The sequence below is a fragment of the Sturnira hondurensis genome, unplaced genomic scaffold (assembly GCF_014824575.4).
Source record: "Sturnira hondurensis isolate 20B ecotype Veracruz unplaced genomic scaffold, ASM1482457v3 Scaffold0008640, whole genome shotgun sequence".
Classification (NCBI taxonomy): Eukaryota; Metazoa; Chordata; class Mammalia; order Chiroptera; family Phyllostomidae; genus Sturnira; species Sturnira hondurensis.
This window is the reverse complement of record NW_028081271.1, coordinates 3,628,891-3,654,500: the sequence shown is the minus strand read 5'-3', so window position 1 is coordinate 3,654,500 and position 25,610 is coordinate 3,628,891. Positions and strand designations below refer to the sequence as shown.

General features: G+C 39.2%; 1 long non-coding RNA gene across 1 annotated transcript; it reads left to right on the top strand.

The window, feature by feature from the left end:
- The first annotated feature begins 241 nt into the window (after nucleotides 1–241).
- LOC118992990 (uncharacterized) lies at nucleotides 242–24,725 on the top strand. Its single transcript, XR_005067755.1, has 3 exons — nucleotides 242–253; nucleotides 12,154–12,159; nucleotides 24,660–24,725. It is a non-coding gene; the product is annotated as an uncharacterized LOC118992990 (long non-coding RNA).
- The last annotated feature ends 885 nt before the right edge of the window (nucleotides 24,726–25,610 follow it).

Here is a 25,610-nt window from a genome sequence, read left to right as displayed (position 1 = left end):
TTCCGCCCCTCATTGCTACCCTCCTCTGAGTAGAGCGTGGAGGACATTATGTCCACTGTCCAGTCCAAATGGCATTCCAGGTTTGCTGGACGAGATGTGTTTAACGGAAAACCACGAGTGTCTAAAACCCAAATAATGCAGTTTATGTTTTCCCATCCCCCTGTCTCTTTCAGGGTCATCTTCATCAACAGCAGCCACAAAAGAGAAGAGCCAAAAAGGAAAGAAAAAATAACCAATATGCACGTTGACATTTGTCCTTGACTTCCCTGGAAATGGAATCTAAAAAGTAAAGATGTATCCATAGCATCACAAGAATGACCGGCAACAACAACGAGCTCGAAATCGTGTGCTGTGCTCCAAGCCGATGTCCCAAGGATGTATTCCTACCTAGCATCCAGGACGGCCCACCTCACAGCTCAGGTGAAGTCTGTGACATCGTTTTCCTACCTGTAAGCACCGCACAGGGGTGAAAGATATATATAAATTGACTACGGTAGTAGTTGAATAATGCAGTAATTGGTAGTTATAATAGGACAAAAAAATAGGGATTTCACATTCGAACGCTCTTTAAATTACTTTGTATAGGTGGCTTAACATGTTCAGACAAATCTTCAGAGCCCCAATTGAGTCATAGAACTGACTCACTACAGAGCAAATGAAGACAATAAATGGTGGATGCAGCCGACAGACTTGGCATTGATAATTCAAAGTCTTGGCAAAAAGAGGATGCCTCTGGCCAACACTGACTTAAAGGGATGCAGGCAGTGTAGCTGTGGAGAGCTCCGGTTGGGGCTTCTCCGAACGTCGAGATCCTCGTCTGGTCTATCAGAGCTCGGCCCACAAACCTACAGGGGCAGCTTCCCCGCCACCTTGAGTCAGCCCTGACATGACCCTCATGCTACCAGGCCTCCCCTAAATTTATTGGACTCTGATTTGTTTGCATCTTGGCTGCTCTGACCACTGACTACATTGCTGCTTAACTGTCATTGCTTCTTGCACTAATTCTCCAGTTTGTGGCCCAATCACAGTCTGATGTTCTGTTGTTGTTGTTTTATTTTATTTTTTATTTTTTGCAGGGTCAGGCAGATCTCTGTGGCTTACTGAGATACAATCTTCTCTCTGTTGTTCTCCCTCTGTCTGTCTGTCTGTCTGTCTGTCAGTCTCTGTCTTAGAAGCCTGGTGTATTCAGCTTACAGTCACTAGCACACAAGAGAAGAAGGCTGAAATATAACCTCCCTCTGGGAACAGCCTCAGACCCTAGTCGCCCATTGTCACTGAGCTGATGCTGGGGCCCTAAAGCTCAAAGCACGCCTTATGGATTTCTGGGGAACTTCAAAGTTCAGCCTGATGGACAGAAAGCTCATCTTTGATTTTAGAGTTGAATAATATGCAATTTCATAGAAGTTAATGGATGCTCACTAGTATCTGCTGCCTTGCTAGAAGGTTCTCTATTTAAACCAATGTTTGCATGTTGCCAGAATTAACTGACAACTCGGCATCGGCATTCCACAAAGACATCTGAGTGCAACGCAATGCTCAGGAGCCTTGCTACTGTCACTGATGTTCATATGAAAACTCAGAATTCCTGAAATGGAGGGAGGGGCTCTTTTGGACTGGCGTTGGTTGAAGACAACTATGTATGAATTAACATGGTTGTGACATTTTCAGATTTTATATATGTTCATTGTTTGGTTTTGTTGTGTGATTGGTATGTTGGTATTACGTTGCTTTTTATTTTGTTCCTTCTCCAGTACTTTTTTTTATTATGGGGTTTATTTTTTTCTATGGAAAGCAGAACTAGATTAGGATATATAAATCCCTATGTTATCTACAATCAAAAGTTTGAGAAACATTGCCATAAAATGATGGAAGGAAGTCAGGACAGAAAAAGTTTTATGAGCAGGGACTGAAAAAAAAAAAACAAGTCTTGTCTGTGACCAGGTGCTCCTAGGGGCCAGGGCCCAGAAAACAGTTGAGCGGGGCTGGGAATCTGGGGGCTGACGTCAAGGGCAAGCGCTCACTTCCCAGCCCTGCTCAGGGTCTGCCTTGTTTGTACGTTACAGAGAACCTGCATTTGTTTCAATTTTGCCTTCTTATCCAGGTATCATGAGAACCATTAGGTTTTTTTGGCTCATAATTTGTTTTTGCCAAACATTACTAGAAATTCATTTTCTACTTAGAATGTAAATTACATTTCCTATTTGTCCTCAAACTAATGTAGCATTTCTTTATGCCTCTTATGCATGATATTTACTGTGTCTTTGACATTTTTATTTAGTAGTCACTATTAATAAATCTTCATGAAAGCAATAGAGTCATTGTGATTTTGTTAAAAATGCATTGCTTACAGCTCTTTGAAGAAGTGTGAATGTTCAGCTAAAAAGACAATCACAGGAAGGGACACCATCACAGAAACCATCCGACTTATCTTTGCATTTGTGAAACTGATTTATTTAAGCTGAACTGTTGATTTTTTTCTGACCTCCATTCTCTTCAATGTGTTCGAATGTACAACTAGAGCTAACAAAGGTATTTTTTAAAAACTCATGCAGGCAAGAATATATGTAACGCCGTTGTATATTTTTCCAATGAACGAGATCAGAAACTTCCCACCATTTCCATGACATCCTTCTAAAACGCATTATGCATATGACCATTCTTCCTGATGTCTGACCTTTCTTTTGTTTGTACCTGTACTCCCCACCGCTCACGTCAGTGGGAACTGAGATACCTTTGACTTGTTAAGGGATATGCTATTTATGGTAGGTAGTTTAGTCATAAAAATAATCAAGTAAAAATCGTAAAATAAATATAATTCTGTTGTATATACAGTTGACCCTTTAACAACAGGGCTTTGAACTGCATGGGTCCACTCATATGGAAAAATTTTTTTTCAATAAAGACCCATCCTGTTTCCAACAAGGCTGGGGACCTGCCAGTGCTGAGAACCCACTCTACACACTGACTATGCTGTTTTGTATCAGGGACGTGAGCATTCACAGATTTGGGTGTCTTGGGGTTTCTGGAACCAATCCTGTGTGGATATTGAAGGACGACTCATTTGGGGGAAGCCAGAAATTATACCTGGACTTTCTACTGGGGGGGGTTAGTACCCCCACCTCTTTCATTGTTCAAGGGTCAACTGTATACTATAATAAAATAATAATTAAAAAATATCTTTTTATTTCATTTTAATTAAAAAAACATGAAAAAGTTATCTGCTCCAGTGCCTGGCACATCATACGACCTGAAAAAAAATGTTTCGTTTTGCCCTCTTTTTGGCTTGTTTCTCATAGCAGTTTGGTCGGTGACAGAGAGAGGTAGGCATACACATATGACATATGTATGTATATGTGTGCATGTATATCCCTCTGAAAGCTGAGTTGAATATCTATTTTCTATAAGGTACCCTTTTAAAGGTCCCTGCTTTTAAACACCTTATCAAATCATGTCACTTTGTATGAAAAACATCTGATATTAACACAAAATGTAATAGTTTTTACCAAAACGAAGATCAATCAGTATGGAGGAGGAAAGCCTTCATGAAAGGAATGGGTCCTAGATTCAATTTGTGGATGTTTTTTTTTTTTTTTTTTGGAGACTCAAAGCAGAGTACACAGAAATCACATTGACAAAATTCTGCAAATTAGTCTTCTCTCTGACAAGGATGTTCCTCTACACTAGCCAGATATTAGCAGGGAAACCCATAGAAAGGATAATTTCATGATAAAGTTATTACTTTATTTAACTAATAGGGACAGGTATGTAAAAGGAGAAAGGGAAGAAAGAAGGAAGCAAAAGAAAATGATTCATGCTACACATCTATAGGTAAGCTAACAAAATAAATAAAACAAATACAAATAAATAAGACTGTGGTGTTATATACTATAGTAAATTCAGTTATGTACGTATAATATAAAGACATTTGGACAAATCGCAGACTTGTGAAGTATTAGGGAAATGGAAATAAAGACAGAAAAATCTGAGTAAGTTAGTAGTGACTAAAGCATTCAGCAAGTTCCTTGTAATATTGTCCACATAATGAATATTTCAGGGCCATCTTGACATCCTCACATTTTTCAAAGAAAAGCAGACAAGATGCATTCTATACCTGTTAAAGACTTCTGATTGGCACACATGTTGAAAGACTGCTTTAAGCCTGAAAGGTGGAATGGTCTTCAAAGGCCATAGCTATGAAATATTTATCCACCTCCTTTCATTAAAAAGAATGAGTTCATTTTGTGACACAAATCTCTACCAATAATACCAACAAAATTACATGCCTTCTGTTAAATGATTATTCTTAGAGGGTGAACTGGGTCTTGTGTATTGTAGATGATCAGAGTAGATCAATGCAAGTATTGTTTACAGTGTTCTTTTGAAAGAAAATGAATATAGCACAGGGAATGTAACTTTTGCTAAAGATTTTTTTAAGAAGGTGATGCTGGACGCAGTTTTTTTCTGGGGCTGTTTAGCTTCTTTATTTTTAATTTTAAACTTACATTTTTTTTGTCAATATCAACCTCTCTATGTAAGAAACTTTCGTTTATAAAAATGCATAGCTTTACCTTTGAGTATACTTTTTTATTAAGCAAGGCAAATATGCGTGTGTCTCCAAATACTGCTCAAATCTCCAAAGCCAGCTGAATAAATAAATATTATGTGAACTGTAACCCGAAAGCCTGAAAGTTACTCCATATGATGTAAAAAAAAAATACCAACTATAATTTCTTTTAAGTATATCTTGGAGCCAATGATCAGCTGTTTTGTTTAAGTTCTGGGGCCCCTGAGCCTCCATACAAATAACTTTGAAATATTATATTATGTGTGGAAATTTTACACACATGCACATTTATAATCAGCAGGCATGTCCCTCTGCCCTCCCTCAACCTGATAATCAACCATAGTGCCTACTCAAACACGGAAAAAATAAAAGACCAGAACTCCAAAGCACACCATCTCAGTGCCATTGAGAACCATGCGTATTTCTGAAGTCCTCTTTTACTGCAAATTTCTTGGTTGTATCTTGTATGGAATTGTCTGTTTCTCATTAGCAAATTTTAAGGAAATTTGATATAGTCATGTAACACTTGGTAAAGGAGTGTTAGGAAAAGGCATTCCAGAGTGCCCCGCTTATCTTTTCTTTCCAAAGCAGTAACTACTGTCTGACTTTTCTCCTCTGCAGAAGCCAAGTGGGAAGGCGAAGACAAGAAAAAAAAAATCAAACCGAAGTAAATTAAGCAATGGCCCCACACCTAAATCAATCACAGATATGAGCTTTTAAACCATGAGTTGTAGTTAACGGCCACGAGGTGGACATTAACCTGGGGACTTGTTACTCCGGAAAGTCACCTTCTGTAGAATGCGTACCACGCTGTGCTTTGACCCCCGTTTGCCGGAGTAAGATGGCACAGGCAGAGTGCGAGGTTTGCCATGCCTGTAACTGTAATCATCAGCTCTCTCTCGGCCCCAGGAAATCAGATCATGAACTCCCAGAGATGGTCTAAGGTTAACTGCATTCTTCAATATGGCTAAGAACTCAGGAGCTCCGTGCCATCCTTCCTTCCTCAAGAGTGAAGATGATGGAGAAGAGAAAGTTGGGGAGAAAAACTGTAGATATTAGCCACGAAGGAAGTGTCTAGTTCCAACAGGTTTGTGTGTGTGTGTGTGTGTGCGCTCGTGCTCATGGATGTCAGTTAAGTCATTTAGTGATGACACAGTCAGTCTTCAGACAACTCTAGATGCCCATCTGATCAATTAAGATGAACTCTATGTTTGCAATTAGAGCTTTTAAAAAGCATTATAGTTAAAATACATGGCAAAGACATGCTGGCATAATTGGCTGTCAAAGTACATTGGTACCGCCGAACAGTCTTAAAATAGCAGGAAATGCAATTGAACACTGGAAAGGAAATCACTATTTCACTTTTTCAAATAAAACATATTGCACCTCTGAGTTCATATGGGATGTTTGCTGAGAGCCTGTAATTAACTCATAATGATGAGAACCCCAGAAATACACATTTCCTTAGCAAAACCTTTGCTTGTTTTCATCCTTTTCTGCTCTTTTGCTGCTTCCTTGTCAGTTTGTAGCCTGCTTGTCACTGTTAATCAAGAAAAGAATGAAAAAGAGGTTGAATGATTTTTCTAGAAAGGGAATGTTCGTTTTTGTTATATAAAGAACACTTCTTGATAAAAGCCAGCACGTCATCTGAGAGTTCCTACAACCTGGGCACAAATGAGGGGTTGTTGACGTAGCTGTAACATTGTTTACTTGGAAAACCCCAGTCCAACAAAGTCAAACGGCTTCTCCCCTCCAGCCCTCCTGCCGCAGCTGCTTCCTGATTAGTGCCCCCCCTGTCTCCTTGCACGGAGCTGTCAGCTTAATCTTCGCAAATACCTTTCCGTCGGGCCGCTCCTGTGCTCAGAATCCTTCAATAGCTGCTCAATACCAACAGCACAACGCCCACGTTCCTTGGCCGGGCATTAAGCCCCTCTACAATCTGGTTCCAATTTTCTTTTCTTGCCTCATTTCCCACCCTTCCCTTATAATGCGGCAGCGCATGTGAATTCTCTGCTCTAGTCCACTCAATTGCCTTTGAAAAGACGGTATGCTTTCTTCTTTTCCTGTTATTTTCTCAAGCCGTTCGCGGCCTGGGGTGTTCCCTTCCTCCATTCCTTGGCTTTACTCAGACGCGTCCTGAAGACTGTGTTAGATCCGAGCACACGCAGACAGGTGTGGTTCCCTGTTCTGGGAACACGCCCTGGCTCAGCGAGACGCCGCCGTGAGCTCTGTGAGAGCAGGCACACCTCTCCTAGCTCTTTGTCTCTCCCGCCGTTCGCCGCACAGTGTCTTGCATGGTGCTGGGGCACTCGATAAACAGCTACTGACCGATAGACCAACTGTCACTATAAAACACACCACGTCAGCCCCGTCTCTGATAGGTCTCACAAGTGTCATTTAGAAATAGCCGCTTTATAACCCAAACCCAAGATTCCGTTCCCTCCCACCAAAGTTAGAGGAAGGCAGAGAGTGAGTCACAGAAACCTTGCGAAGTATTTAGGCTGACTTGATGAAAAATCTAAATCTTATTGTACATTAAAATGTGCGCCCAAATTAAATACTTCTAATAATAAACACTAAGGTGCTCCAGGTAGTGAAGCTGCTGAGGGCACCACGCGGTCGGTGGTCCATCCGGGGCCCCGTGGGGTTCTCGGGAGGATGACAGCTCTCAAGGGGAGCAGTCTGGATTCAACTGCCCATCTGGGCACATTGCTTCCACTTCTGCCCCACCTTTGTCCTCTTGCCTCCAGCCTTCCCACAGCAGACAGACCCCCGTTTCTCTAATGACAAACAGATCAGGTCCTTCCTCGGCCGTAGCCACCGAAGAGGGCTTCTCTGTTCACGGCAACCGAATGAAATCCAGCCCGCTGCCTGACCGCCAGGCCTGTTGCTCCGTCTCACCCTCCCCTGGCCCACCGCTCTCCAGCTACCCTGTGCCTCTTTATGCTTGGCCATGGTCTTTGCATTTCCTGTTTCCTGGCCCGAACACCCTGCCCTTGACCTCCTCCTGGCAGGTTCTGTATGGTCATTTTTAAACATTTATGATCAATCAGGCCTTTTTACCACTCAATCTGAAGTCAGTGTCTCCCAGTCCACTTTCTATCACATCACCCTATGAGAACAAAACAAAATAAACAAAAACCTGTATTACTATCAGGAAATAACCTTATTTAGTTAGTTATGAACTTGCCTATGCCCCTCTCTTTGCATGAGAAGGCAACGCCTTAGGGCCAGGGATCTTGTCCATTTTGACCATCACTGTATCCTCAGAATTGCTTGATATGGAACATGTGGTCAATATTTGTCCAGTGCATAAATGACTAAAATTACACAGCCAGTAAGTGACAGAACTGTGCCTGAAACCTGAGTTTGTTCATCTCTCTGATCAATACGGTACTGCCTCGCGCTCGGGGCCATGCTGACGGCCACCGACAAGTTGGTGATGGACACCAGCTTACTCCTTAGATCCAAGACAAGGACACTGGATAAAGTCAATGTGCCTGTCTGTCTATGGAGAGCAGCCCGCCCCAGACAATCTGACGCAGCCGTGACTCAGAGCTCATCCCACTCAGGGACACTTGTCCCTGAGGGCCCTTGGGGCGGGAGACAATCATATCTTACTGACGGGGATCACTTACACATTTGTTAGAAACAACTCGGCCTCTGTCCCCGGTGCAGGAGCCAGGAGACTGGGCAGAGGGGAAAGCGTCTAGGTGAAGTTCACTGCAGAGGTCACATGAACACACGTGCTCACTGATTAGATGTTGAACAGAGAAGGTGATGGCAGCAGTGACGTGCCAAACAGGTTGGTTGTGAAGATGGCGCGGCTGGCAGAGCCAGGGCACTGGGAAGGGGAGGGGCTCCCCGGGTGAAGCCCGGGATGGCTCTCCGCCTCGTTTTAGATTTACAGGTCTTGGCACGTTGTTGGTACTCATGAAACATTTGTCCAATGTCCTCCCACAGTCTTTAGGAAGAAGAAGATAACTGAGGTAGGAATAACTGTGAATTCTTTAAGATTTGGGTCTCTCCTTTCCTCCCTCCCTGTGTTCCCTCTCTCCTCCACCTCTCTCTTCCTTCCTTTTTCTTTCTCTACAGCAATTGATACATAACTATTTCTACAGTAAGCCCTCCATGAATGCTAGTCACGTGACTCCAAAAGCAAAGCTCAGCTAGAGTCTGTATCTTAAATACTATTCATTCACAAGGAGCTTTGCAGAGCCTGGAGAATGATGATGACTTGGAGCTCAGACAGACCTGCCCCCTAAACTTCTGTGATCTCAGGCAATTGTGATTTGCTTTCATCATGCAAAATTGGAGGCTAAGCAAACCTTTGTCAGGGTCTTGTGATAGGAACAAAAAATGTGCTTGGGATATTTGGTAGGAGGCTTGAATCCTAATGATGCTTTATAAATGATAAATCATTAATATTATTCAATCTTACCTGCTTTTTGTTGACTTTTTGAGAATTGCTATATATGTTTAGAAAAGTATGTTACTCTTAAACTTGAACTACTAATTTTACCTTATCTTTATCAGAAAAATTCTTTTAAGTGTCTAATTATATGGAATATTTTGAAAATAAAGGTATAAAATTAAGGTATAATGTTACTACTACCAAATTTTATCAAAAACACAAGGAAAACATACAGTGTATAGAAATACAATTACAAGTGAAACACTGTATTTTTCTTCAATCTACTTCCATTGGTTAATTTATGCAAATATTATTTTTCTTTCCAAAAAGGATATTATACTATTTCTCACAAAGCAAAACTGAACTCAGCATTCATGTATTTTCTGTTCTATTTCTCTACATTACCTTGTTTATCCCAACCAAAATATATACACAACAAATTATTTTAGTGCAAATGTAGAAAAGGCAGACTTAAAAAACAACAGTCTTACCTTTATTGGAATCAAATCATTGTTGCTAAATAAAGTATGATTTACTGACTATGATGGTCATCTAAGAAGCAGACTTTTGAGGACAAAGTTTTAGTTCATCATTAGCTCACACTGACATCAACCATCCTGTGATTCTTTTTTTTTTAAATTTTTTATTTATCTTTCGAGGGGAAGGGAAGGAGAGAAGGAGAGAAATATCAATGTATGGTTGCCTCTGGTGTGTCCCCTGCTGGGAACTGCAACCCAGGCATGTGCCCTGACTGGGAATCAAAACGCGATCGTGTGGTTCACAGGCCCACGCTCAATCCACTGAGCTACACCAGCCAGGGCCATCCTGTGATTCTTAATAAATGATGACTAACTGAAAAATTAGAGAAATATTATATAATACTAATACCACAGAAATCCCATTGACCTAAAATTACTTGAAATGTTCAATGTGTTGGAAAAAGAATAATGAAACACTGCCATCTCAGACAAAGGCATGGAAATTATGCTTCCTGTTAGATTGTTCTAAAGATGTAAATGCCTATTATGTCATGATTCTGCAATAATTTACTTGCAATTTAACAGCATAGTAAAGTCAAACATTACCACTTATTGCCAATTGGAAAGGGAAAAAATGGGAGGCTCCGTGTCTGGGGAGGGATTCTGTAGTTTGGCACATTGGCTGGCTCTTAAATTAAACTGCTTTTCTGAATGAGCTTGTCGATGAGTGTGTGGTAGCCCCATGTTCTGCTGACTAATTTAGATAGCTCGCGGCCATGCACTCACTGAGTGGTTCCATTCATGAACAGATGATGCATGACAAAGCTGTCGTGCTCTTCAGAGGAAGTTAGCTAGGAAGAGCCCTACTATACCAGAGGGGCTTGGGTAACACTTCCATCCAGGCTACATACTGTAGACATTGATTTGAAATAAACTGTGACTGATGATCAGTCAATGACGATTTCCATAATCATTACACCGTCAGTAATTCATCAAGGTAATGATATTTGTGTCCCTGATGTCACATTTGTCCTGTATGGAGGGATTGAAGAACATGCTGTGATTTTTAAAAGCCCTTATTAAGAACTGACGGGTTGTGTTAGACCCCCAACCACTAAGTCATCCATGGGATGGCTAAAAGGGAATAAAACACTTTAAAAATTCTGCTAGGTTTGTAATAAAATTCTTTGACAAAACCTTCTATAGCACAAAGGAAGGGATCTTATGCTTATAGCATAAGAAAAGATTGTCATTGAATTGTCATTGAATCTCCCTTATCAAGATCATTCGGTGTAGTTTGCCAATATGCTGTGGAAAGAGACATTACGGCACACCGGGCGGATCAGAACCTCCTCGCCACCCCACACCTCGTCTCTGGGATATTCCCTTCCCTTTTTGACTGTGGGGATTTCTTCACAACCATGGTTTTCAGCAGGTGTGTAGTCAACAGGTACCACCATACCCTGCATTGACTCCTGTTAGATAGATACCACATTGCTGAGCGATATTCCCATCCCTAGCCAGAAAAAAGCTCATGACATCACACACTAGATGTCATAAGCATCTCTTCACTGAAAATGAACACGAGCTGAGAAAGTCAACAACAGTGACATAATTAACGAAATTAACTACTGTGTTTTGAGACTGTCATTATAACATGGATTACCATTAGATTACAAATGTTCTAGAATCAATTTCATTTTCATAGAACATGGCTGAAATACATATGGCCCAGTAGAATTTCAAGAATTTTACAAATAGTACTAGTTTGCTATCTTAAAAGTTCTGCTAAGCTGATCTAAAGCATAGTACTTCGATTGGAATCGAGAAACAGTGTCTTGTAGATATTTCTTCAAGAACTCTATTTACTCTTTTCTTGGAGACAGACTCCTGAAAGGCAATCATACACACAACACGTGTCCAGGGAGTCTGTATGTAAAGATGAACCCATTAGTGGTTCTAATCTCCCATGGCAGCTGGCCAGGCCATCTGAGATGGATCTGTGTTACTTCCAGAGGCCATGTCATTTGGAAACGAAATCATGTTGGACAGGTGGAATGAGGTGAAGGAGGAAATTGAAAATAAGAAACAACATACTTAAAGATAGTTCAAAAGAAAGGCGACTTGGGCTAGGTCTTAAAACGATTCAAAAAAGAAAAGTTATTTTTTAATCAGAGTAATAGGGAGACTGCTAAGAAAAATATTTTACCTTGTATATTTTGATATTAAAATTTAAGGTAGAGACTGCATAATGCACATCACTAAGGTCACAGTGACTCACCTATTTAGAAAATATTTAAGGATCGCAAATAATAGTTTTAGTACAGTAACATGGCTTGCAGATTTGTAAGCATTATAATTATAAAAACCTCTTAAAAATAATAAGTATTCCTAGACAGTAGACACAGAAATTTCTGTTAAACTTTGAAAACAAGTTTTAAGAAGTATAAGCTGCCTATGTAACTTTTTCAAACAAATGACATTTGAATATAATTTAAATGTCATTTGAAAAAATAAATACCAAAATTTATTTCCAGACACGTTTGATACTAAAATGTATCAAGTTTCTATCAAAAACATATAAGATGATTCATTCTGTACCTACTCCAGTTCCATCTCTTGTTAACCAAGCCTTAGTGAGCAGAAGGCGGAGTTAAAGGTGTGGGAGACCAATTCACGACTTTTCCCTAAACGAGGCCAGGGTTACTGAGAAGCAAGAAAAATGAGAGTCAGGACTAAGAGAATAGTGGGAAGGAGTATAAATAAAAATAGATATGAGAAAGATCATTGAGGAAGAAATGATAACCTAACAAACTAGGAAAATATAGGAAGGAAAAGTGGAGGGGAGAGAAGGAGAGGGGAAGAAGAAAAAGGCAAGAAAGGAAAAAAGAAAATGAAACTTAAGAGTTTATATTTCATCTATGACATGATGAAAGAGAGAGAAGAGAGAGAGAGAGAGAGACTTCTAATCCCAAAATGAAGACAAGCCCAAAGTAGCAGTTATGCCTTGCCAATCTGCCTTCCTCTTAAAGGGGACAAGCATGGATTTCAGTGTTTCTTGCAAGCCATGGCAAAACTGAAGAGACTGTCTTTGTGTCTGTCAACAGATCATAATGAATGCTTCAGAATTTTCAAAGATAATTCAGAAAAATTCCAACGATGCCTGTGTAGTGTGGCACAGAGGCACCTGGGGAAGCGCCGCACACGTCGGCTGGAAGGGTGACACCCTGATGCATTGGCTTGCTTTGCTTCGACTTTTTAAGTGGCTTTCAAAAACATATTTGAATTTTTAAACACATTAAAGGAACACTATAATGCTTTTTAGTGTGCGAGCATGTAAAGTACATCGTTTTCTGCAGCATAATTGAAATCAAATTAATCATTTTCTCTAGAGAATTTTTTTAAAGACAACTATTGTGACAACAAAAGGAAAAATGACTTGGCTCATCACCTCTGAAAATGTTTCATTTGGGGCAACAATATAATTTTGTGAAAGCTTGTACTCAGTACACATTCTTACCAGGTACATTCATGCAATTTACAACCGAAATTAACAGTCTAACTGATGCCTGTGAACTTGCGCATCTTTCACAGGACAGGGTGGTTTGCTTCTCTTTTGGAACTATTTAGTTCTACTGATAGCTGTTCTGTTTGTGAATTAGGGGAATAATGTTCCTGTTTAGCTGGAACACTGGAATATCAGGCATTTTTCTTATGCTTGTTTGAATGATGATTTCATTCTTCTACAAGACTCTGCCCCTACCACAGTAGCTGAGCTGTGAATGCTTGGTGGTTCTGTTTATGAGTGAACCGAAAATGTTAGTGCCAAATGGTGATTTTTCACTTACCCACTTGGCGCTCATGAAAACTACTGCGTATGTGGGTTGTTCTATATGCTCAAGGCAGTCGACTCACTCAGAAATCTGAGGTCCACCTCCTAGAACTGGGTCAGCCGCTCATACAATCCCTACCAGCAGCCAGTGCTCCCCGAAAATATTTCTGTATTAAGAGGGTCAGAACTCTTTGTGCTATTTTTAGATCCTCAGAACCATATTTTGCGTTTGAAAATCTGCTCTCTACATTCGAATAACTAATTCGCCAGGTCCCTGCTTTCCATTGTAAATATATTCTTATGTCCCTTAAGATTTTTTTCCTCCTTAAAAAGATGTATGCTTTTGGATTAGGGTCATTCTAATATTTATTGTATTTTTCACTGCCTATTATCACAAAGAAGGCTGGTAATAAATGAATCTGAAAAGCTTTGGTATTTGTTTTTCTAGGAATACGAACAAAATACTGGGATTGCCCTGGTGACGGTCGTATGCCAAAATGAACCCCTCTGCTCTTCGTTTAGGTACAGTGTTGGTGCAGGCGGGTGGGACATTATTTCTGGGTAAATACAGTTAGACTCCACAGTAAGTGCCCAGCCCTCTCCATATTGTACTGACTGAGACAGTTCATGAAAATATTAACTTGACATTTTCCATAAAACCTCCTTTATGTTGCATCTCATTGACAGGGTTTTAAAAAAAATTGGTTGATTCCACTGTGGGCTTCGTCACCCACAATTGAGAACCAAGCTTCTCCAGGACTCCGTGTCCTTCTCTATAAAGTTATAGCGACTTGACGGCTTAGACACCCTCTAGCTCCAACGTCCAGACATAGCACCCGCTGCGTACCAGCACGGGGATTGAGGGCCTCGTAGGGAGACACTGCGGACATTGGCAGCTTGGGTCCTTTCTGAACTCCCTTTGATTTTAAGATGAGATTCTAAACTCTGTGATTTCTAAAAACAGGAATGTGTTGATATATCTGCTGGCAACAGAGGATGTGAGCTGTAGTTTTAAAGCATTCTTATATACCACTTGGCTTTGGCACCCAATTAACGACAATGCTTGAAAAATGACTAAAACCACCAAGTCCAGCTTCAAATAACATTTAGGTATTTTATAAATGAGAACTGACATTGAGAATTTGGGTCTGTTAAGTAACAAAAAGAAAAAGCTTCCAATTAGACATGCACGGGAATAACACTCTCTGGCTCAGATGTTTTCATTCAATGTGGGGTTCCTTTCAATTTATGTATAAATGCTTTTTGAAAGAGATCCTGTCTTGGGCTCTTGGGCTCCAATTTGATTTTTTATTCCCCACTTAAAAGTTTTACATTCTACTTTATTATGGTCGGAACACTTGACATAACACCTATACTCCTAACACATTTTTGAGTGTCTGATACAGCTTTGGTCACTGCAGATGGGTCTCTGGAACTGAATCTCCTTGCTGGATGAAAAGTTCAAGTTCATCGATTAGAAGCTCTTCACTTCCCCCTCCCAGTCCCCGGCGGCCACCGTTCCACTCTTTGATTCTATGCATTTGACTGTTTTCGATACCATATGTAAAAGGGATCATACAGTACTTTTTTGTCTGTGACTGTCTCTCTAGCGTTAATTTACATAATTCCCTAAGGATCATCTATATTGTCAAATATTGCATAATTTATGGGCTTTAATTTTTCAGCTTGGAAAGTTACTAGTCCTTGTTAATATTACATGTGTTTGTGCATACATGCACATGTCTACACATACACATACAAATAGTTTGTATTTCAGTATATTAATCAAAAGTATGTATCTCCTTCGTACATTATATATTATATAGTCAGTATATCTATAGATACACATACATTGCATTTATGTATATCTTCTATGTAATATATTAATATACATGTCCTAATTAATTATTATGATTATTTTATACACTACAGGGTAGGGAAACAAGAAGTAAATGTAAAGGTTTGGGCTACTAAATGAATTTACTTTTTAAAAAAATACATATGGGTTATATAAGCCTATGAATAGGGCAGGATTGGGGGCTGAGAGAGGAGGAACCAATGAATATAGTATGTGCTCACATTAAAGTTAACCATTAATCTTTCATTTGATTACGGTGCAATGTCTATTTTTTACTTAAAAGGAGCTATTGAACCTCACTAGCAAGGCAGGTTTACTCTTTTTCTAAATTTAGGCAGTAAAAATTACCTTAGTGCTAAAACTTGCGCTAGGTGTGTAAAGCTGCGAAGTCACTAATTCGCCTGTATTCCCTGTCATAATGCCTTCCACATGGATAAGATTTTCATATCTAATATATATCCGTATGGAACTTCTGCAGCCATGAACCTCCAGCTGCTGGTGCTGTTAACATGGCCCTGTGTCCCCCCAGGATGGTGGGGCCACTGCAGACCCCACTGTGGCTACACCTTGGGCACAGCCCCTAGGAACCGGTAGGGCAGCTCCAATTTCTGCTGCAGTGAACAGAATTTACATTTGCATTTGGCTGTCAGTTTGTGTCATACAGTGACTGCTCTGTAAAGGACTAATTTCAGAGCCTGCAATTAACCTGTTTTTTATTTCAATGCATTTGTGCATCATAAAACTTCTTAACATGTGGTTCATGTCCCATTAGCAGAAGAATCGTCGGTGGTGGCTGTCCTTACCACAGAGCCCTGGGACAGAGCAGGGATCTTGGGAGGAATTTCTCTTCATCATGTGCCCAGCGTCCACTACTGACTCACACACAGTGCTCAGCCAGCAAATGTTTGTTCAGAGAACAAATTAATGGACACTAAGGCGTAAGAATCATTACCCTGAACAGAAAATCAAGACCAAGTGCAAGTCCAGGTGAAGTGGTCCTGCCATTATTAAGAATCTTTAAAAAGTTGGACCCAACTAGTTCAAGGAAAATTACTACTAAATGTTTAAGTTGAGTTGGTGGAAAAATTAAATGTGTTTTCCAAAATTCTGCCCTGGGGACAGTCTTACAGACACATAAAGCAGTGTAGTAGAACAATCTAGAAGTTTTGTCCCCTGGTACTCCTGCAGAGAAGTTCAAATCCTTAGCAACGTCTATAATTTCCCAAAACTAGATTGACAAAGAGGTAAGACGGCATTTAAAATTTTCAAAATATTTGGATTATGTTTACTTTTTACTATTCATAGACACACACCAAGAGACTCCAAAATTTTGGACAAAAATAGCTCTCACCTTTTAAAATTATTCATAGAAAACCATATGTTCAGGGAAATAGTGAGTACAGCAAGAAAGAGAAATTGACACAAAGGAAAAAGAAGTAGGAACATGACTTTAAAGGTTAAAAATGAACAACCCCAGTGGCGAAAGAAAACATGCCTATGAGCTGGAGAGTTTATTAGGATTTTGCAGAAATGACCGAAAACTTGAGTATGAGTAGGAATAAACTATACCCTGAAAGTTTGTGAGCAAGAAAATGCAGAAAGGTGCAATATCCCGGGAAGACAGAGCAAGAGGTTTCAGCCCCTGATTCTTCCCCAACTGGAGCAAATGTGCCCTCTCCAGTTTCAACAGGAATCAAGAACACAGGATGAAGTCTGCAGTGACAATTACTGCATCTTTGTAGGAAACTCAGGGAATGGCTTCTCTTCAGTGTGCAACCAGTGACACTTCTGGCTGGCACAAGCCCTGTTTTTAGGGACAGTGCATTAATAAATTGATGAGTCAAGGCAGGTCCTGAGACCAGAGCAGGTGCAGCTTCTATAGCTGTCCCCACTTGGCCACTTGAGAGAGAGGGGGGCAGCATGGCTGTGCCGCATGGGGAGGTGGCCCAAACATTTATGTTGAAACACTGTATGGATATTTACTCATGTATAGGTGTGTATATATAACAGGGTATTTTCTTCCTCAGCCACTAACATTTTAGTCTAACGCATACAGAGATTGGTCTAGCAGATTTTACATCCCGACTTCTAAAAAAACTCCATAGTCATAAGTAAACAAAAAATTAAGTATATGTGTTTTATGGATTTCCTGGTTAATGGCAAAATTTGGATCAAATGATCTCTCTCTTTTTACAAGTATTTTATCATTAAAATTAAAATTATATATTTTATTATTATGTAGCTTCAGTTAACAGCCAAATACTAATGTTAAAATATTTAAAAATTCTGCTTAGCAAAAAATAGTCCCAAGTTTTGAAAAGAGAAGAATAGGATGCATTTCTTAGAAAGTAACTTCCGAAACACAAATCAATGCAGTAGTATATTTAATTGACTTAGTCTTTAATCATTCGAATTTATAAACAATGTAGACGACATTGATCCCTAATACTTAAACGTCACACTACATGAATAACAAATGATATAAAATATGCAAAATAATAGCACATTAGCCTAAATAACACTAATGAATTGCCAAGCTTAGCATGAAATTGAAGCTCACTAATGGAACACCGTGCAGTTTGTTCACGCAACAAGCGGAGACTCATCCATAATTGAGGAGCGCAGCTGTTAGCAGCAGGCTCAGGGAACACAACGTAAGCGTGTCTTTGCGGACAGGCTGGATTGATCTGGAGTGGTTCCCGAGGAGATCCCACTGACCTCAAAGAGCATCTTGGGAGAGTTTCATGATTTTCCATCTGTGCCTGCAACTTGTACCCTTAAGGTAACCTGTCGTCTTTCCACCAAGTTTTTTTATAAATTGAAAAAAATAGAATTAGTTGGAAGAACGTATGTGAAATCACTAGTACCAGTGGTATTTAAGCTGGGGGTCTTGTCTGTGGCGTATTTCCACTGGGTGTTTTAGTTGCAGGCACTGCGGGTAGCAACTAATGTGATGGAAGCTAAAAATGAGCCTGAAACACTCCACTTCTTAGTGTCCTGGAGCGTCACCCTTGACAAGATTCAGTATTGCCCAGAAGTTAGTATATGGCAATGGCTAACCTGGACCCCTCTTGGGGGAAAGGAGTTCTTGAATATATTAGAAGAAACTTGCAGGACTATGTTTCAACTGCAAGTTGGTCCCCAGACATGGAGATTGATGATAACATTATTAAGTAAAGCTCTAGTGTTTTCTACTTTCATTTTTACCTTACTATCACCTCTAAATTTAATTGGTATTTCAAAAGAGAGTATAGCTTGAATTTGAACATTTAGTATCTAAAGGTGAGTGTAAGGATGAGAGTTTGAAGGTGATATGAAGTTGTCAAAAGTCATAAAGCTGCTACTAATTTCAAGATAAAAATAAATTGCGTTACTGAAGGAAAAGCTTAGCTAATGCAACAGGGAATATGATAACGAGTTCACCTAATATAGTCCCTAAAAGTGAAGAGAAGATTTCAGTGAAAGGAACTTAGAGAAGATGGAATCTGTTTGTAACAGAACACTCTGGGGAGTCGAGTAAGGGAAAATAGAGTTTTGTCCTTCGCTCACGTCCACCCTCCATGGTTCATTTATGAGCTTCCTTCTGAATTACGATCCTGTAGGCTCTCACTTATGAATCAGGAAAGATGCAAGTGGAATTTCATGTCCATCCATCATATTGTCTATGAGACATTAGCGATCAATGACATCAGCACACACAATTCCAATGTTAACATTTCTTCAAACAGAAAGAGAGAATTTGAAGCATGCTTAATACCAGGCTCTGAATCTCACCTGAGAGATGTTTAGACTCGGTCTATCTTAAAACAATAGCCATTATGCTCAGGAGACCTCTTAACATCTTAAGCTAATTGACCCCGCTATGGAATGCTCAGTCAGACAACACCTGCTCCATGCACGGGAGTTGCTGCTGCTGAACATTAAAGAGTAAATGGTCCAGCCAAGAGGGTGTCACAGAGAAGTACTTATGATGTGGTGCAACTACTGAGTTTTAAAGATTGTTACAAACCTCACATTTATGGGGAGTGGATTAGTTATGCGCTTAAGTCATACTGAGCTAAACACTCATTACAGAAATAAAACAAGGGGATGGATTAAAGAGATTAAAATAGAACTGAATGCTTAAAATAAAATAGAAGCATAGAATAAAAAATCTAACAAAGTAAAAGTGTAATATCAACACTAGAAAAGGGGGAAAAGTAGCTTGGTTTGCCCTTGATTTTTGTAGATAATAAAAGAAAAATAATGGCAAAATCTTCATTATCTTTCTATTCTAGGAGATCACAAATGATCCTACAGAGCACCTTAGCTATTATTTGATCATGTTTGAAATTTTTAAATTATTATATTTGACCAGGCTTTTCATTTATTTAGTAACAAAGTTTTATAAATATTAGTTATCAGCGGAACATATTCTTTCAATTTGCTTGTAATCAATAATTTCCAAGTCAGAAAAAGTTTCATAAATAGAAATTAGTAAAGATACTTGAGATGTGAAAGATAATTAAAAACATATATATATATATATACATATATATCACTAACTTTGTATTTAATGTATTGAAAATCAAGTAAAGTAAATATAACGATTTACTTTATCTATATCAATCCTCTTTGAGTTAAGTTGGATCCTTAAAATCATAAGCTCAGACAGTCTGCTGCTAACACTCAAGGGACCTTATTTTTATAGATGCCAATTTTTGGATTTTTTTCCATAGAAAATGGTACACAAATTTGTTGATGATACACTGATAGACCATTTTGGCTCTCCAAAGAAGGAGGTCTCCCCAAGTCAGCTTTATGATATGTTTTCTCTATATACAAAATAAATGGAAGAGGGACTGTTAGGGAATTTAAAGTATATTATTGCTTTAAATGATATTTAATAGCTCAGTGGATTGAGCTCAGGCCTGTGAACCACATGATCACGGTTCGATTCCCAGTCAGGGCACATGCCTGGGTTGCAGGCCAGTTCCCAGCAGGGGACTCACGAGAGGCAACCATACATTGACACTTCTCTCCTTCTCTTCCCCTCTAAAGATAAAGAAATAAAATCTTAAAACAACAACAATAACAACAACAACAACCCCCCCCCACGCTTTTAAAAAATGATATTTAATAACTGTATTTCAAATGAGGTAGTATTCAGAATATTTAAAGATCCCAAAATATAAAAGAATGGAACCCTAGAAAAACTATTATAAAGAATGGAAAGCATGTAAGTGCTAGAAAAATAATTACATGAATCAATGTCTATATTTCTTAAACTTTATCATGCAGTTATCAAACTTTATGATGTATGGGAACAAACAGCATTATTTATTTAAAAGTGGACCTTATAGGCATCACTGAATGCAGCAGGTATGAGGAGGGTCCTAAAATATGCATTTTTAAAAATCCTCACTGAGGATTTGCCTATTGATTCTAGAGAGAGAGGAAGGAAGTGGCGGGAGGGGAAGGGGAGAGAGAGAGAGAGAGAGAGAGAGAGAGAGAGAGAGAGAGAAACATCCATATGAGAGAATAACATCGATCAGTTGCCTCCATTATGGACTCTGACCGGGGATCAAACTCGTAATACAGACATGTGACCTGACCAGGAATTGAACCTGCAACTATGCTCTAACCAACTAAGCTATCCTTCCAGGGTGAAATATGCATTTTTAGTCACCTCCCCGAGATACTCTGATTAGAGCTAACCCTTGGATACACTTTGAAAAATGTAGTTTTAAAATCTGAATATACACACAGTTAAAAAGAGGTATTGCAAATTGCTGTCCTCTGACTTTAACTTGTTTTTAAAATTTACAATATTCTTTATTATTAGTAGAAAAAGTGATTTATTTAAGACATAAAGTATAATTAAGAAATAAAAAGACTCAACTAAAAATACATAGACTCCAGCCCTTGGATAAACATATCTATGTATCACAAGAGAAATCTCTTCCAATGCTAGACTTAGCTAGAGGCCCTCCAAATTTAGAATGGAAACTGACTGAATTAAAATTTCTACTAAACTAGTAATTATTGACATGGTCTAAAAGAACATGGATTCTTAATTTGTCTTAAATAACAAAAATAGCAAACAAAAAAAATAAACCTATTTCTCAATTACAGTAATTGCCAAAAATGTTCAGGCTAGTTGAACGTTGAGCTCAATGCTCAACAAAATGTTGGGTGAGGGAAAGAACTAGAAAAGTAAGCAGAGCTTTCAAGCACACTTTAGCCTCGAGTAGCGTCTGTGGACCTGAGATCTTCGTATTTGTTTTCTTATCGCCTCTGGAAGGAAAGGGCTTCAAAGTCCAAGGCCCATCTCAAGGGTAGATTCTAAAAAGAACACTTCCCCCATCCATAAACCTGGACCTGAAGATCCAGATCTTCAGCAGAAATAAAAATGAGAAATAACACCTGCCCAGGAGACTGCAAGAAAATTGTGCATATCGTAACTTGGAATTAAGCAGGAGTAAGGTTGGATGTCTATCCTGAGATTTCATAACTTTAAGTTCAGATATCTTCAAATATGAAGATAAGCCATTAGAATTAACGACAGATTTTAGTAAGGTTGACAGAGTTATTATATAAACTCATTTGCATTTTTATACTCTAGTAAATGGCCTATTAATTTAAAATATGCCTTGACAACAGCATCAAACAGCTAGGTTCTTAAGAAAAAATATAAAATATATGTGTAAAACTGTTACAGAAAATTATGAAACTTTATTGAAATATTGAAAATGTCATAAATGGATATAGAGATACACTACATTCATAGATTAGTAAACTCAGTTCTTAAAAATATCAGTTTTTTTCAAGTTAAAATCTCATTTTAGTTTAAACTCTTCTCTCTCAAAGAACATAATTGTTTTTTAAATTTTATGATTTAATAAATTCTAAAATGTATATGGCTGTCTTCAAAAAAAAGCAATAAATAACAAGGTTGGTGGAGAAATCAGAACCCTTATGCATGCTTGGTGGGACTGTAAATTGTTGTAGCCTCTGTGTAGAATGGAGCTTCCTCAAAAAATTAAAATTACAGCTGCCATACAACCTGGCAATTCCACTTCTGTGTATTTATTGAAAAAGCCCCAAAACACTAATTTGAAAAAAATGCACGCACCTCTATGTTCATCGGAGCACTGCTTACAGTAGCCAAGATATGGAAGCAGCCTTGGTGCCCACTGACAGATGAATGGATAAAGATGATGTGGAGCATAAACACAGGGGGATACGACTTAGCCATAAAAAACAATAAAATCTTGCCATTTGTGACAACATGGATGGACCTAGAAGGCATAATAAGTGAAATAAGTCAGACTGAGGAAGATCAATGCCAAAGTGTGATTTCACTTTATGTGGAACCTAAAAAAAAACAAACCCCAAAATAAAATAAAACATAAACAGAACCATAGATACAGAGAACAAGCTGATGTCTGCCAAAGGGATGGGGTGGAGAGATGAAGAAAAAAGGAAAGGAAGAAAAGGATGTATGAGGTCTGTCTGAAAAGAGTCCTGCCATTGTTATTCTAACATGAACAGTTTGTGTGACATCAAGTAACCTGGCAGCCAAGGAGAGTGGACTGGAGTGTGCGCGTGTGAACAATGACGACTTCACTGTACTAGTCAGTGGGGATGGTAGACGTCATTGAATGAGTGTGTGTGTGTACTGTGTGATCGTCACATTCAAAAAGACGGAGTGAGTAGAGCAGTGAATTTACATCAAATTTTGCATTAAGCGTAAACATTCCTCCACGGAAACTATTCAAATGATTCAGAGGGCTTTTGCACCCAATGCAATGAGTGCAACAGAAATAACAGTGTGGGACAAATGCTTCCAAAGATGGTTGAGAATCTGTTCAAACTGATCCACATTCTGGAAGGTCTGCACCAAGCAGGACACCTGAGCGTGTTGAACGTGTACGGGCTGCCGTCAACAGAGATCAGCGACCGACAGTGTGAGAACCGGAAGCTCATCTGGGGATTCCAAAAATGACTGGGTCTGATATTTTGATGCAGCATCTTGGCATAAAATGTGTCAGGACAAAATTCCTTCTGCAGCCCCTGCTCCCAGAGCAGAAGGAACACTGTGCTACAGTTGCTAATGACTTGATTCAAACCACTACCAATGAACCTGATTTCCTCAGGAAGGTCCTAACCTTCTAGAGGAAATGGTAGATCTATGGCTGCGATCCTGAAAGGAAGAAGGTTCAGTTATCCCAACGCAAGTCACCAGGTTCTCCGTGTCTGATGAAGGTGTGGCAAAGTTGCAGCAAGATTGAGACCATGTTAACTGCGTTTTTTTATTGGGAAGGTGTTGTCCATCGTGAGGACACCCCTTCAGGCCAAACAATTAACAGGAAATATTATCTCAATGCTCTTTGTTGGTTGACAGAAGAAATACAACCGAAAGAGCTGCAGCTATGGTCAGCTGGGGACTGGCAGCTCTATCACAGTACACCCGTGAATATACTACATTTTGTGCAGAGTTTTTGGTACAACATCAAATCACCCAGGTGACTCAGCCCCTGTACAGCCCAGATTCGGCACCCTGTGACTTCTGGCTTTTCCCAAAACTACAATCACCTTTGAAAGGGAAGAGATTCAGACCATTGATGAGATTCAGGAAAATACAATGGGGCAGCTGGTGTCAATTCTAACAAATGATTTTGCAGAATGTTTTGAAGAGGAAGAGATACTAGGAGAACTGTGTGAGGTCCCAAAGTGCTTACTTTGAAGGGGAATGAGGTGTCATTGTCCTATGTACAATGTTTCTTGTATCTTATATCTTCCTCAATAAATGTCTCTATTTTTCATATAAAATATGGATAGGTATGTTCTGGACAGAAAAAAAATATGCACACAATGGTTCAAAATTTCAAGAGTAGCCAAGAAACATTGCAAAAGAACAGGATAAGGCCACTGGCTCTACCAGATGCCATCAAGCTAGAGTCACAAAGGTACTGTGATATCGGCATAATCGGACCAGTGAAACACAGTAGTACCAAGAAACAACGCCACATAGAGATGAACAACTGGTCGATATCAGCACGGCAGTGCAACTCGAAGAGGGGAGGATGGAGTTTTCAAGAAATGATACTGCAAGTTATTCATCTGGAAAAAGAAACTGGACTCATCCCTCGCATACCACACACATAATTCAATTCCAGAGTGATGAAAGATCTAAATGTATATGTGCCATATATCTTATTTAAAAATTTTTAAAGTCTATGCTGCATTATGCCAGGCCTTGAACTGGAGGCAGGAAGTAGAAATGGCCTATGTGTGTAAAATGATAAATGGCTATTATAGCGTTTTAACTACAGACAAGTATGTCAAGTCACCCGACAACATGTGAGTCTTGTGACTGACTGAAGTCAGAATTATTCAGAGCATTTTAAAGGGGGGCGGGCATGTGGGAATGTAGACAGAGTGTAGCAAACATGTCCACGATGATGTTGCAGTAGATTCTGGAAGAGAAAGATGAATGAGAATTGATTTCATCTTCATGGAGTGCACAGTCTAGATCAGCGATTTTCACCCTTTTCCATCGCGTGGCACGCATAAACTAATTACTAAAATTCTGCGGTTCACCAAAAAATATATACATTTTGCCAATGTGACCACAAAATAGGTATAATTTTGATTCACTCACACTAGATGGCTGCTGTTATTTTGGCTGTTGTAATTTTTTAAAATTTGACAATCTAAGGAAGAAGAGGTCAGTGCCCCCGAATAAATAAATAGTCAGGTACTGAATGTTTTAAAAATTCTTGCAGCAGACCAGTGCTAAAGAATCCTGGTCCAGACAATTCTCATGTCATCAGCACCATCCCATATCTTCCTTCTTGTCCAAAGCTGAATGTTAAAGGCAGACAGTCCGATGTAGTTACAAATGTCAAATCACCCCAAGAATTTGGGCTTACCTAAAACTGAATGCTGAAAATATAACTTTATATATTACCCTTTTGGAAGAAAAAATATGTATCCATTGTTTTGAATTCCTAATCAGACAATTACCCAAATGTAATTACAAGCTACTGAATAAGATAACTTGCCGTATTTATATCAATTACACACACATCCTTTTAATTATTTTAATTATGCACTTTAATGGTCTTACTACTGATAACCAGAAAACAACAAGGGTTAGTAATCATGCCCGCCTCATCACATTCTTCGTGAAATAACTGGAGTAGTAGATCATTAGGTCTGTCAAATTCTGCTGAATATACAATATCTTCTCTTGAGTCAAAGAAAACACTGTTAAACTCACCCTAAGTAACCTGGAACCAATTACACTGGTCGCCAACTTTGCCCATCACTTTGAGCGAGGCATCTTCCTTTGATCACTTGAGCCTCATTACTCATATAATTACTGTAATCATTATGACACTAATGACTGTTGAAGTCTAAATGTGTGAAATTAATTCACTAACAAGTGTAAATATGCGTTCGTGAAAGGACAGTCT